A 10,876-nucleotide genomic window follows, 5' to 3' on the forward strand; every position below is an offset into this window, starting at 1 on the left:
GCTCTCAGCTAAAAAGTGCATCCAAGTTTTTTGGACATTATGTATTAAAATTTGGTAGAATGCTTAGATAATAGACTCACTTAGCATTCTTCGCAGGAGAAAAAGTTGAGAGCAGAGTGCAATAGGCATCCTGCAAGTCTAAACACACTGTGTTATAGCGTTGTAATCAGCTTTGTGAATTGCAGTGCCTAAGGGGCAGTTTTATTACCATAGGGTCACTTTTCTTTCAACAACTCTTGAATCTACTTAAAAAAGTGTTCAAATCATGTAAATTGATGTGAAAAAATACGACGACCGTCCGCCGAGTCCGGTGTGGGCAGCTGTTGCCGGCGGCGAAGATTTCTTGAGAAGGAGAAAGAGAAGTAAAAGGAAAGATAACAAAACAAAACAAAAATAAAATATAAAAAATACATATAATATTTGAAAAAAAAAAAAAGAGGAAATTTTTCTAACTTTTAAAATTCATTACTACGAAGTTATCAAATACTCTTTGGTTTTCATCAAAACCTATTATTATTATCAACTTTATTATACTCATACAGAAGTTGACTGTGCAATTTGAACCAAATAGCTCCTTAATTTATGGTTGTTCCATTCTTAATTTTTTTTTCTTTTTCTTTGTTCCTGTTTTTATTGAGCAAAAATATGTATGTATGGGACGAATTGCATTTAACACTTGGTAGTACATTTAACATCATAATCCCCTATGGTAATAAAATTGCCCCTTATGTTTCAATATAAAGTCAAAATTTTATTAAAAAAAAGTTTATTTTTGATTAATCAAAACTTAAAAAAAAAGAGTTAAACTTTTCATGGCTAGATGAAAAATGATTAACCCTTAAATCATTTAACAAAAAAAAAAAGGATTAATTACATCTACCTCCCTTGTGGTTTGACCAAACTACCATTAAATCCCTGTGGTTTGGTAATATTACAAGCACCTCCTTTTTAAGTAACTCCTTCAAAGACACTTAAATAGAAGTAGTAAAATGTCATGTTTACCCTCTTTGTAAAAACTTGTAGTTAGAGAAAACTTACCGTTAAAAAATCGAAGGTAGTTTCAATAATAACGAATTAAACTAAGAGTTTGCTACTTAAGTAAAACAGTTTTTAACCAGTATAAAAGAAAAAAAAAATAAAACCAAGCATGTAATAATGAAATTTGATAAAATATGTGCAGAAAGGAACAAAAGAAAGAAAATGAAGAAAGAAGGAAAGCCTAGAAAACAAAAAAGAAATTAAAAATTGAAAAGCAAAGAAAGGAATGGAAAAAAAGTATAGTAAAAAAAGGAAACCAACAATTGAGCAACGAAAGAAAATTTATAGAAGCAACGTAAAGGTTCACTCAATCCATCACAAAAGAGTCTCTACAAGTATGTAACCCTTTGTCGGCCAATAATCTTGTTTGTTGTATTTCCCTTCTCTGAAACTACCACAACCACATCGACCAATCCAGAGACGAGTACAATCTCAAACTCACTCAAATTGTCAATGAGGAATTAATGGTTATCAACCAGGATCTGACTTAATTCATGCGGGTATTTAGAGTTCCAAATAATCATTTTTTCAACTCTGGGTTATATCTGTAGTTGGTCATTGGGTTTGATATTATCAAATGGATTTTTTCTCGGCTTATAATGGAGTTAAAAGAATGGTTGTTATGGGAATAATAGAGATGAAGGCAATTAAATTTCTATAAACTTATTATGATTTTAACAGTGAAAACGTGCTCATCAAGAAAATGATCATGAAAGAGGTATCAATAATATGTCTCGATGATTTTGCTGCCATAGTTATGTCAACGGTGGTAAATGGAGTAGTTTAGATTTTGAAGAGAAGCAACGAAGGGAAGGGGAAGGTTATGGATTTAGGGGCATTTCATTAAATTTGTTGATGGCATCATTATAATCTTAACAGTCAACAACAATGGACTAACGGGAGGGGTGTATCTGTTATACATCTTTCAGTTTGAGGGACCTTTTTGTAGTTTGGCTAAATTCCAGGGAGTAAATGGTAATTTGATTAAACCCCAGGGGAGCTAAATGTAATTAACCCAAAAAAAACTATATAGAGAAAAGAACTATAAGCAAAAAAGTCAACCTTTTCTTGACTTGATAAAAAAAATTAACCTTCAAATCATTTCACAAAAAAAAAGGAAAAAAGAAAAGAACCAAAGCGGAGTACTACTCCACGTCAGCAAGGGCTAATTGCTACTAATCTAGCAAAATTAAACACACAAAAATGAAAGGTCATTAAAGTTGAAAAAAAAAAAAGAAACCCCCAATAGTCCGAACTACAAGAAGCACCATGCACAATTGCAATAAAGAAGATAGGAATGTTAGTCTTTCGTTATCATTTCTCCTTTTCTCGACACTTTTGGGAGTATTTCACATATTAAGCGATTCAAGTAAATCATTAAATGCATTATATACATGTTTGTAACTTTTGGTGTATGTGATGCTATATTATCCATTGCAATAAAAAAAAAAAAAGAGAAGGCTGAGATCTTCTCAATTGAAATTTGTATTTTTTAAATAACAAATTGGCAAAAAAAAAATTTTTTTGGATAAATTCTTATAAACCCCTATAATTTTAAATAATACCAGATGAACCCCTTAAAATTTTAAAACAATCACATATCCCCTGTGGTTTGAAGTAAAATGAAGAATGAATGAAATGTATAATCAGTTATGACATTTATATAAAACACTTTTTAAAAGTACATATGATAAAATATTAATCTTCATGTAATCTCCCTGTACTTTTATACAAGATAGTTAGACTATCGACTGATTATCATTTAAACAAGCATACTATTGGTATTTCAATTAACGATGTTACATAGATGATTTTCTGTCAAATTTTTACTTTGTATAAAATTATAAGAGGTGGGGTGAATATTTTAAAACGTTAGGAGGTCATGTGTTAATAGACGAAATTATAAGAGGATGACGTGTAATTTATCCTAAAATTTTTAACAACCCTCCCAACTGGCACTAATTATTATTGAAGCCCACGATGGCCCAGTAGAATAGCACTAAAATTGTGATGGGTCCCACCCATCTAGCACTAATGAGCAATCATGCAACGAAGTTAAAGATTTAGAAACCTGAAAACGACCTCAAAACGACTCGTGTTTCTGCCTTAGTGGATGCAACAAAAGGTTTGTCGACAAGCACCGCTACCTGACCGGAGGTTGTTAGGGAGGTTGCGAAGCTGGTGCCGGCGGCCGGAGCTTCTGCAGTGAATCTCTTCAAATAGAGCTGACTACGGTGCTCGTTAACGACAGGTATTTTTAAATTCATGGAAATTGAAGAGGGAAAACAAGAATAAGTTGATTAATTGTTCCATTTCATCTGCTGTTTATATATCCTGTATGTTCAAGGAAAAAATATAAACAAGGGAATGAAAGAGGCGGAGAACAAAATCAGTTTCCTAGTTGTACGTTTGATACCTTATGCTCGGGTTTTTCAGTTTCGCAGTTGTTTGATGCCTTAACCGTCAGACTAAGCTAATTAGAGAGAGAGAGAGAGAGAGAGAGAGAGAGAGAGAGAGAGGGAAAGAAATTAAGGGGAAATTCTCTGAAAAGTTTCCTGCTTGACTAAGAAATTAGGACCACTCTATGACCATAAGTCATACTAGTAATACGCTATGCAATATATTTTTAGTTTTTGAAGACAGGAAAAAAAAAGTGGAAAAATAATAAAAGCATCTGTTACGTGTAGTTGGAAAAAAAAATTTTATTCGAAACGATAATTCCTATTCTACACACTCCTACTCTACACTAAGGGATGAGATAGATCCAAAGAAATCAATGAAAAATTTAAAAGGGACTGAACCATAATGAGATGACACTTTTAGGAAATCGTAGAGAAAAATGTAAGCCAAAAGCTGTGATCCCTTGATCCAAACCCAAGGGAGTGGTGGTTAACTCAGCCTAGCTAAGTTGGTTGTTACTAATAAGTGGATAGATGATTTTTTTTTTTTTTTTTTGTTGGAATCACGTTTGACATTTTTTCTTAACTAAAAATATTTGTTGCTCCACAAAGACTAATCTTCTGGGAACTTTTTCTATTGGGTCTGGCTTAATTTTTTGTCTTTGCCTTTTTCCCTTTTTTGGTAATCTCTGGGTTGATTTTAGGGAATCAACCGTAGAAATTTCCAGTTTCAACTCTTCTTAAAAGAAAAATTATTTGAATGAAATTTTATTGCTATAATAACACCTAGGAGTTATCCAAAAAACAAATGTATTGCTTCAAATCATAATCTTTAAGCTCTAATTCAGTTCTAGAAAGCCAACCTTATGTAATTACCAAATTGAGCTCTACCTAAAGTCAATTTCATAATTATGTCTTGCCATTATGAGACTCCAACAATCACATCACTTGGGTAATTCAACTAATTGGGTTGCATCATGCATGGCAGTTAGTTGATTTTGAATCTCACCCTGATCTGTCAAACTAAGAAGTTGGCATTCTTATATATAGCTATATATATATATATATATATAGTGCATTTTCATGTAATTGTTAATTTTAAACCCTTTCCTTAAGTAGTTCCTTCAATTCAAAATTTTATAGGGTTTTTTAATATACTTCTTTAGTTTCCAAAAGTGCATCCAGGAAATTTTCCTTAACAATCATGTTGAATGAGAAATTGACATGCTATTCTTCTTCAGTTCCAAAACTACTGCCAAAGAAGTTTCTAAAACTTTTCTCCAAACAATTTATTTCCACACCATTGCTCAAGAAAATTAACAATTTGTTTCCACACTGTTGCTCAAGAAAATTAAGGAAATTTCCGTATTTGTTTATGCAATTAATTGACTGCTTAAAGCAATTTGTAAAACTTCTTTCCAAACATTTTCTTTCCATGCTATTGCTCAAGAAACTTTAGGAGATCTCCATATTTCGGCTAATTACTTAGAATATAGGTAGGAAAACAAAAAGTCGAACACTTATTGATCTGACACATGTAAAATATAAATTTATTGTTGCCGGACTGACACACCCGTCACTTGACCCATTTTTTTTTTTGTGTCAGACACCTGACCAAATTTTTGAGCTTTTAAAAAAAGCTGGCAGAGCTACAGAATTCCTAAAGCTAAGAATTCGCCTGTGTGTCAGAAGTGGAAAAAGGTTTGAGGGGACAAAAACTAGAGGTATTGCCAACAGATTGAAGAAACAGTTCCATGCATTTGTACTAAGCACGTATAGAAGGTAAGTTCTAGGCCTAATCTCCAAAATGCGTCTATTGAGCGAAAGACACCGAATTAAAGGAGCAAGAGAACTAGGAAACATCCTTTAACTGAACATCCTTTAATTCAGTTCCAAAACTGCTGCCTTTTTAATGCACCAATCCACTAATGCAAACTTGCCTTTTTAATATAGTATAGACATATATAGATGTATTCCAATTTGTGGAACTTTCTGTTCATCTGTTCATCTATAATGTATGTTAAAAAATTCATATTTTTAATTGGTGAAAATTTTGTAATGGCAGCCATGGAACATGGAAAATGGCCCTTTTTGGTTTAGCAAATCAGCTCAGGATTTTTATTTGGAAATCCTTAGATGAAGACCGATTTGATTGAATTTTGATCTCGGATTGGTGTGTGATCTGGTCTCGATCATTTCTTGTGCTCCTCATATTTAGATTTGATTGCATATTGCAGCGCTACAAATTGGCTATGTTTGGATAGCAAAATTTTTCAAAAAAAATTTTTGCTTGCATCATAAACACATTTCCTTTATATTCTCAACCACTTTTTATCTCACATGCATCACATTACAAAAAGTGATACAATAATTATTCTAAATAATTATTTTCTTTCTACAGTAATGCTCTACACCATAATTGATTTTCTTTCTCCCTCTTTTTTTGTCTTTTCAAAATAATAGATTAGTAATAATATGATTGCTACCGGCAATTTGCTCATCTAAAATACATTATATTCTTTGACTTGCTTGTTCAAATTCCTCAGTTTTTCCACCAAAATACATAGAAAAGAAAACCAGTATGAACTTTAAAAAGGTTTTGGTAAAAGATATTCGTTGCAAATTTGTCATCTTTGCAACTTAAAAAAAAACATTCAGCCCCTCATCTAAATGCATCTCTAATTTTTTAAACATTTGTTCCTCAAAATTTCTTAGATTGATTAACTCAACATGCACCGTATGCTCATATGGTAATTCAACAGTTCAAATCCTACTCATATAGTGTGACGACCCCACCTCTCCCTAAGGCGTACCAAAGGGTTTAACGGACCGCCTGCCCAACTCTCGCCGGGACTCACTCACTACTACATTCCTCAAATAAATTACAAGGTACAACTCGAATAATACATCCAATTCTCCAAAAATTACATATCATAAGCGAAGCGGAAACTAGGTCTAAGCGTCGAATGTAGATATACATCCGATTCAATTCCAAATATTTATACAGGTCCAAAAGTACATAAACCAAAACTAAATTTAAACTATACAAGATGTACGCCATCCAGCCACACAAAGATCCAAATACAAGTTCTTCCTTTACTTCGATCCCTGTGGGGAGAAGAAGATAATAGAGGGGTGAGCTAGAAACTCAGTGAGTGACCAGTAAAATCAACAGCCAAGTATATTTCACAATAAAGCATTGATATGATGTCATGATGCAGTAATCAAATGTTCATTTATTGCTCATGTGAGCCAGTGAAGTTCTTGTACTTAAATATCCAACGCACGTTTAGATCAGGTAACCGGGAAACAGAAGTAAGGAGCCATCGTGCTCCAAAGAATGTGTAAACAGTAGTGGAGACATTGGTTCTAAATACAAGACTTTCCAGGCTCTTATTGGAGCCAAATTATGTCATGGCACACACCCAAACCCAAATGATATGCAATGGAGTAATAAATGCAAGAATTAGTTCAAAAGTAATTGAAGGATCACTCACCAACCACGACTCACGAACCTCATCCATCATTTATTATTGTCTTGCTCAAGTCCAAGCCCTAGATCACAAATGGAAATAAGGACTAAAACGATCAAAGCGGAAAAACAGTAAAGGAATGCATCGGGCGTGCGCGGAAATGAAAATGGTACAAAACGGTTTACATGATTTTGCCCATAACTGGAGCTGTGATTATCAGATCAAAATGTACTAGGCAGTGTCTCGAAGCTTAGACAGAGAGTTACAACTTTCATGAAGACACCTCAACCTAGTTTTCAGTATATCCAAGTCAAATTTGCCAAATATAGAACTAGAACTCCAAAAGCTAGTTTATCTTTCTCGTGAAAATTTGGCAGCATGCCCCTTGTGTTTACCTAATTTTCCAGCCATTTATGGCTTCATTATTTTTCCTCAACCAATCCCAAAGTCATACATATCATAGATTCAAATCAATAGTCATTCCATAGGCTCATAACAACATAAGAACAAAAATCAAAGTGATAACAAGTGTGGAAATGTAACCTAGCAAAAGACAGATTTGACGTGTGGTTGCGGAAAGAACACATTCAAAACTACGCTTATCAGATTGAGGCGTAACTTATACCATTTCGAAGCTAAGACACAGGGCTACAATTTTCATGAAGATCACTTAGTCCAGTTTCCAATGAAACTTAGTCAAATTCCCAATTTACAGACCAAAATCCAACTAGTCGGCTAATTAACCGTACTGCACTGGAATGGTCATATATCAGGTTACCAAGGTCCGATTAAGGTGTTCTTGGAGGCGTTTAAAAGCTAAGACAGAATAATAAAACTTTCATGTTTTGGTAAAAAGCTAAATCAGTACGGATCCTAGTGAATAAACATGATAAACTGAATAAACTGACCAAACGGACTACTGGGAAAAACCTTAAAACAGTGAGGGTATTTTGGTCTTTTCATGGGCTACGTTGCTCCGATTGAGTTGAAATTTTGTTGGCACCTATAAAATATCATTGTCTACAACTTTCATGTTTTGGGTCAAACCTAATTTGCCCTCTAACTATGAGTATTAAAATCGGGTAGAATGTAATCCTGAAATTCCAGAAATCTGGAATTTTTGAAATCTCAAGTCAATCCTTCCATTTTCTTGCTTCCAATTCTACCAAAGCCCCTTATCTACTCTTATATACAACATATACTAAATATAAAACAAGGTTAGGCAGAAATTAATCAAACCCTAGCTTGCATATCTCATCCAAGAATCATCACAACAACTTGGTTATCTTGTAATCAAGCTAAAACATGATCTAAATAACATCTTAAACCAAGATTTAAAGAAGCAAGGATCATGATCAGATTTTTATACCTCAAGAACAAGGCTTGGAAGAGTGATACTCCACTTCCTTTAGAAATTTCTTGGTTTCACAAGCTTCCCAACTCACAACCCACACTTTAATCGGTTTGAAATTTCAATTTCTTACTTGAATGATTCAACTCAAGAAGAAGGAATTTGTTTTCTTGCTCTCTTTCTCTCCTCTCCTTGTTCGGCTATGGGGCAGAAATAATGAAGGGAAAAGGAACCAAATTTAGGGATAAGAAGGATGACCATGTCTTGGTCAAAAAACCCTTAGTGTCGCCACCACCACCTTTCATTTTTTTCTCTTTCTTTCTTGCATTTCTAGCCTCAATTTTCGGTCAAGCTAGCTGGAAATTGAAAAGATATCTTGCTCAAATATCCATAAGCTTGTATGGTAAGAAAGTGGTGGTCAAGTGGTGAGTTCAATCGGTAATGCGCGGTACCCGTCGGTTCGCGCTGTTTTTCTTAAAAACACAGGTACTAGGGTTTTTACTTCCCATTCACTAACCTTATATCATTGCTCCTAATCACATATTATTTCTCACTTAAAAGTCATTTTTAATCACCAAATTTGATCCTTGCTTCGTACCGAAAATTCATCCGGCGAAAATCGCGTAAACCCTAATTTTGCTCCAATCTTGAAACCAAAAGTGAAACCCTACTTTCTAGATTCATTGGCACTTATTGTGGGGTGATTGAGTAGTAGGGTCATTATAAAGTGATATTTGTCAAAGAAAAGAGAATTTTTAAGAAAAATATAAGGAATTTGCACGGCTTCTGGCCGGATTCTCCACAAAACACTATTCACCAGAAATTTTTCCCCTTTTCTTCTGCCACGGGGCGTCACAAACTCCCCTCCTTAAAAGAATGTCATCCTCGACATTCCAACTTGTACTAATCAGATCAAAATAGTTCTCGAAAGTCGATCACGTATTAAGAATCATGTCAATCTTGCTTATCATAATCAAATACTAATCGGATCAAATATCTCAATGGTTAATCACATACTAAGAATCACTTATCACAATCAAGTACTAAAAGTACTCCAATTCAACTTATCAAATAATCTTGATCCAATAGATAGTCAGACGAGTAACTGGATACATATACAAAAGGGCTCGAAATCGGACTTAAAGTCCTTGATATTTGGAAAAACAATCCAGGACATAACGATGTCTCAGATCAGAAAGTACCCTGGTGATGCTTCATCAGAAAGTCTCAGGAATTTGTCCCCGGTGGTACTTGAAAACACAACAAGCTAGCACTCAGCTATACTTCACCAAAAAGTCTCAGATGCAAGATTTTGTCTATGGCGGTGCTAGACAACACAACAAGTTAGCACAACGGCTATACCTCGCCAAAGAACCTCAGTTCAAAATTTCATCCTTGGTGGTGCTTGATAACACAACAAATTAGCACAACAGCTAAATTTCACCAAAGGATCTTAGCTCAAGAAATTGGCCCTGGTGGTGCTTGGAAATACAACAAGCTAGCACTACGGCTAAGCTTCACCAGAGAGCCTCAAGTCAAAGTTTCATTCCTGATGGTGCTTGGAAACACAACAGGCATGCCTCGCCAGAAGAATGGCGGTGCTTGAAAACACAACAGGCCATACCTCATCAGAGAGGTTCTGTTCAAGAATTTCAATCCCTGATGGTGCTTGAAAACACAACAGGCATGCCTCGCCAGAAGAATGGGGGTGCTTGGAAACATAACAGGCAATGCCTCACCAGAGAGGTTCTGTTCAACCGCTACAGAAAAGTAGTAGCCGGTCTATAACCAAACAAGTACGAAAATGTTCAGAAACAGAGTCAAAAGCAGGGTTCAAGTGTATCGGTTCAAAAGCGGGGTCAATTATTTCAGGTTCAAAGAACATGAGTACGAGTAGGAACTCACTCGCCTAGCTTATGCCCAGTAATTCACACTCTCAAGCAGTCATCAAACTCAAATCCACATACAGATTATATATGAATCAAGATACTTGCTCAAGAGTAAAAGAGATACCCTATTTTCAGTCAGGTCAGGTCTATCAAGTGTACGTAAAGGTACACTAGCCGATACAAATTCAAGTCTCAAATGAGCTCAGTCTAGTCGGCCTTAGACAGTTCAAATATCTCAAATCTTAACATTTACCACTCGGGTGGTATAACCTTAATCAAACAGGAAAATTAGAAGAAAAATGCAAACCAAAACTTTTCTCAACAATTCCGGCCACCACCATAATCTATCAAAACCCTAGCCAAGAATCCAAAACTAAGAAACTGTACAGCTCAGGCCGTACGCTCTCAAGCGTAATTCAACCAAATCATATCTTATGCGTACCACTTTCAAGATTCACAACTGACGCTCCAAAAGAGCACTGAACGCATAAACCAATCTCACAGTCCGGCATCCTAAACTGTAAACCTAAGATACACTACAAAGATCGGAAGCCTAAGCTCTGATACCACCTGTGACGACCCCACCTCCCCCTAAGGCGTACCAAAGGGTTTAGCGGACCGCCTGCCCAGCTCTCGTCGGGACTCACTCACTACTACATTTCTCAAGTAAATTACAAGGTACAACTCGAATAATACATCCAATTCTCCAAAAATTACATATCATAA

The 10,876-nt window shown here is 35.1% G+C and overlaps 1 long non-coding RNA gene across 1 annotated transcript; it reads left to right on the top strand.

The window, feature by feature from the left end:
* Nucleotides 1-3,102: 3,102 nt before the first annotated feature.
* On the top strand, nt 3,103-5,648 carry LOC113698630 (uncharacterized). The gene is made up of 2 exons (XR_003450250.2): nt 3,103-3,289; nt 5,044-5,648. It is a non-coding gene; the product is annotated as an uncharacterized lncRNA (long non-coding RNA).
* The last annotated feature ends 5,228 nt before the right edge of the window (nt 5,649-10,876 follow it).

Source organism: Coffea arabica, chromosome 7c (genome assembly GCF_036785885.1).
Source record: "Coffea arabica cultivar ET-39 chromosome 7c, Coffea Arabica ET-39 HiFi, whole genome shotgun sequence".
Taxonomy (NCBI): Eukaryota; Viridiplantae; Streptophyta; class Magnoliopsida; order Gentianales; family Rubiaceae; genus Coffea; species Coffea arabica.